This window comes from Platalea leucorodia, assembly GCF_965183815.1.
Source record: "Platalea leucorodia genome assembly, chromosome: W".
In the NCBI taxonomy this organism is placed as follows: Eukaryota; Metazoa; Chordata; class Aves; order Pelecaniformes; family Threskiornithidae; genus Platalea; species Platalea leucorodia.
This window is the reverse complement of record NC_138859.1, coordinates 38,543,866-38,548,777: the sequence shown is the minus strand read 5'-3', so window position 1 is coordinate 38,548,777 and position 4,912 is coordinate 38,543,866.

Genomic DNA, 4,912 nt, shown 5'->3' with positions numbered 1-4,912 from the left:
TAGACTAATATAATAAAAGAATCATTAGTTCAGATAAAATGAACTATGAAATAAAAGTTCAGATGTCTGCACTGAATCTCTGGAAGAACAAATGCTCAGAAAGAAATTCTGAGAAAGTTGTATCTCCTGCTGCAGTTATTGATTGTGTGGCCTGTATTCCTGCTATTCTAAAGGTATCTACAAATTGTAGAATGTAAATGTGACAAATTGAATTGAATACTGCTATGTATTGTATACATATTCAACAACATAAACTCTATATACCATGTGTCGAGGACTAACCAGAATTGTCTCGACATTGCCATTCTACCGCCATCTTCTGGGTCCGACATCCAGCCCCCGACGAAACCACCACAGCCCATGCAGAGACCAGGACAGGAAAGGCGGGACCATGAACTTGCACGCACGCCTGCGCAGAGACCAGGGCGCGAAAAGCAGAAGCGCAAACTGCATGTATGCAGACCTGTTCTGCGCATGTGCATGGCCCTATAAAAGGACCGCGTGCACCTTTTGAGGTCCTCTCTCTCTCTTTTCTCTTCTCGTCCTTCCCCGCGCACCTCCTTGGAAGCTGCTCCTGCGGACACAGAGGCTGGACCGACTGGACCTTTGATCGACGGGACAACGCCGGACTCGGAGTGGCGGTAGCTAGTTCCCCTACGTGGCTCTTTTCTCACCCGCCTGAGCACACTCTTTTTCTATTTTTCTCTCTTTTTCTCTCTCTTTTTTCTTTTTCTCCCCCCCCCATCTCCCTACCCGGTCCTCACCCCTTCATTCGCCAAAATAAAGTCAAAAGGTTGTACGGCATTTGACCTCGTTTGCGTCTTAATCTTGTCCTTGGGATCGTATCGAAACGTCTCCTGACATTGGATCGGGACACCATGCACAAGAAATTACCAGTTCATGTTGGTCTTTAGTCTTCCTCAAATAACTTTTTCATGTAAGTAAATAATCAAAGAGTTTGGATAGATTTTTAATGGGGGAAAGAAGCAAATATCTTTATATAGGTATACAGAGTAGGTTAATGTATTTTTTTTCCAGGAGAATGAGTAGTTGATACACATCACAGGTGTTCAAAAAACAGAAAAAAGTATTATGGATTAAGACATTTATTTACATGCAAGTTATCTACTTATAGCCTTTACTACCAGATCTGATTACTATGCTCTAAAGTTTTGATTAAAGTGCAGCCATTAAATTTCTTTCCCTGTGAACTGCCAGGTACATTCTGATAGTTTTCAGCCAGAGAATGCACCCAGTGAAGTAATATGTAAATTAAAATAAATCTGGTTTTTACCTCTTGTTAAATCAAAATAGACTTGAAATCTTAATATTGGCTTTTCTCTTGTCGGTGTTGAAATTTCCTCACAAATTATTTAAATAGAGGAATTACTTTATGTCCTGGGAAAAAGATTTGTATCTTTCCATATATAGTAGATTATCTTTAGCTATTACAAGTTATTTTCTGCTGGTAGCTATGTTTCACACCAAGGATGTCATGTACATTTACCCTAGTCTTGTTATTGCAGTTGTGTTCATACCCCATACAAGTGACGTCTCAAGTCTTGCCTGATGTATTTAACTTTTTTTTCTAAATTTTAATATTTGCACAGAAGTATATTGTATTGAGCCATATTCTGTAATCTAGATAAATAGATTTGTATTTTCAGATCTAGAGAAATGACCAAAGAGTTGGGAACAGGCACAAGTCACAGACTTGAGGTTCAGCTCTTCTTTTTTTTTTTTTTTTTTCCTATAGAGTAAAAATGCCTCTAGCACTATTACAAGTTTATCAAAGCAACTCTTTATACACTTTGAAATACTCTTATCTTTGATATTTTCAGATGATTGCAGGTAATTTCAGTGTAGTGTCGCAGGAGAAAAGTCAGATCATTTGGGCAGATCTAAGCTAGTAGTTTATTTAGTTCTAATCAGTAAATTTAGGTATGTAAAATATTTAATGAGTACAGATGGATTGGCAGTCAATACTACACTTAAAGTTAGTATGGGATACAATGATTATCACGTAAGCTTACTATACGTATCTTAAATGTGACATGCATGCAAAAAATGTCACTTACCAACCATTGATGTCTGGTGTCAGGTAAGGGATCTCTCAGCTTTGAGGGGTAACCTTGAGAGGCATCCCTACTCAAGGGGAGATCAGCACCACACAGCCAGCTGCTATGGAGGGAGAGCTCAACAGACCCTGATGGCTGCAGATATTTATAGCCTAAAAAGTAGTTGATTCGTAGTCAGATTTTCTGCTGTGTTTAGGCCGCTTATCAGCCTAGTCTCCAGCCAAACCATTTTTTTGGGTTTGGTGCTGAGTTCTCACTGATAGCCTCACACAATAGGATTAACTTTGGTTAGGCCTACTTGCTGAGCATCTGCCTGGACCAAAGTTCAGTTAGTTCAAACAGGAGTACATCCGTCACATGTAGACATTGCCTTTTGTTTTCATAGCACTTGCTCTGCTCTCATGGAGAAAGGGTAGGTTCTGTTTCCCAAATTAAATTTTGAGGGATGTGGAAACCTGAGATCAGAGGAAAGCAGTGGGGTGGATTAATGCAGTAGATGAAACACAGTGACAAGTACAAGGAAGTAACTGACCAATGTGAACCATTTCTCAAGTGAGTAGATTATTAACAAAATTATCAATAACTAGATGATTACTTTTGTTGGTAATTTTTTTTCTTCTGTCCCAGTGTAACTCCTCAAGCTTGAGAAGTGGGACCATGTGAACCTTATGAGGTTCAACAAAGCCAAGTGCAAGGTCCTGCACCTGGGTCAGGGCAACCCCCAGTATCAATACAGGCTGGGGGATGAAGGGATTGAGAGCAGCCCTGAGGAGAAGGACTTGGGGGTACTGGTGGAGGAAAAGCTGGACATGAGCCAGCAATGTACTCTCACAGCCCAGAAAGCCAACCATATCCTTTATAGCTGTGTCTCCTACTGTCACTCATCCCCCAATGCCCAAATGCTGATGATGATACAAATTCTCCCTTATGGCTACCTCAGCAGGTTCTCTCTGAGCTGTTGCCGTACGTGGTACGTAGGGCCTGGCTTTCCCCCTTGGGGAGAGGTGCTAATCATAGAATGGTTTGGGTTGGAAGGGACCTTAAAGATCATCTAGTTCACCCCCCCCCCCGCAACGAGCAGGGATACCTTCCACTAGACCAGGTTGCTCAAAGCCCCATCCAACCTGGCCTTGAACACTTCCAGGGAGGGGGCATCCACAACTTCTCTGGGCAACCAGTGCCTCACCACCCTCATAGTGAAGAATTTCTTCCTTATATCTAATCTAAATCTACCCTCTTTCAGTTTAAAGCCATTACCCCTTGTCCTATCACTATGTGCCCTTGTGAAAAGTCCCTCTCCAGCTTTCTTGTAGGCCCCCTTCAGGTACTGGAAGGCTGCTATAAGGTCTCCCCAGAGCCTTCTCTTCTCCAGGCTGAACAACCCCAACACTCTCAGCCTGTCCTCATAGGAGAGGTGTTCCAGCCCCCTGATCATCTTTGTGGCCCTCCTCTGGACTCTCTCCAACAGGTCCATGTCCTTCTTATGTTGGGGGCCCCAGAGCTGAACGCAGTACTCCAGGTGGGGTCTCACGAGAGCGGAGTAGAGGGGGAGAATCACCTCCCTCAACCTGCTGGCCACGCTTCTTTTGATGCAGCCCAGGATACAGTTGGCTTTCTGGGCTGCAAGCACACATTGCCAGGTCATGCTGAGCTTCTCATCAACCAACACCCCCAAGTCCTTCTCCACAGAGTTGCTCTCAATCCATTCTCCGCCCAGCCTGTATTGATACTGGGGATTGCCCCAACCCAGGTGCAGGACCTTGCACTTGGCCTTGTTGAACTTCATGAGATTCACACGGGCCCACCTCTCCAGCCTGTCAAGGTCCCTCTGGATGGCATCCCTTCCCTCCAGGGTGTTGACCGCACCACACAGCTTGGTGTTGTCGGCAAACTTGCTGAGGGTGCACTCAATCCCACTGTCCATGTCCCCGACAAAGATGTTAAACAGTGCCGGTCTGAATACCGACCCCTGAGGAATGCCACTTGTCACTGATCTCCACTTGGACATCAGGTCTCTGTGGTCTCCTGCCAAAGCCGGCAGGTTCAGAAGCAAAGGGACAGAGGGAAACCGTACTTTGAGCCCAGCCAGGGGACTCGGGGGGACAAACAGTAATCCACTCTTGCGATGACGAGAGCTCTAGTCAGGGAGACGACCCGAAGGCAGCTGTCGGGGTGAGGGCTGAGCTTGCAGCCGGGGCGGTGGCAATCCGTCGGGCGGGGCTCGCGCCTGCGGACTGCGCTACGCGTGCCCTGCCTCCGGCCGTTGACTCGGCAGCAGGTGGCAGGGCTCGCGTAGCAACGGAGTGAGTGAGGCCCGGATGGTGCCGGGGTCTGGCTGGGGCTGGGGCTCCGGTTCCCGGGTGTTGTGGCGGCCCATCAGTACCCCGGCTCTGCTGGTTGTGGTGAGCAGCGATTTGGGCACGCACGATCTCCCTTTGTCTCTGTTCTGAGGGCTGGCGTTAGCCTGAGGGACCGTCTCCGCACTGACTCGGGCAAAAGTGGTGGTGGTATTCTTGTGGATGACGCTCGGAGGAGCGGGTGAAGTCTGTCCCGTCCGTGTTCCCCTCCCCCCCGCGCAGGGGGAAGCGGCTTGCCCGCACTCTGCCTTGCTTCGGGAGCTGTGCCGCCCTCCGAATAAGGCAGTAGCCTAGCAGCGGTCACTGGTGCCCTTCGGTTGTGGGGTGTACCGTGTTCTGTCACCCCGCGGCCTGAGGTGGCTCCGAGATTCCCAGATAAACAATGGGGAGGGTTTTGTTGGTGGTGGTGGTGGTGGTGGGGTGGTGGTTGGTTGGTTTTGGTGTGGGTTTGGGTTTTGGTTTGGTAGTTTTTGTTTT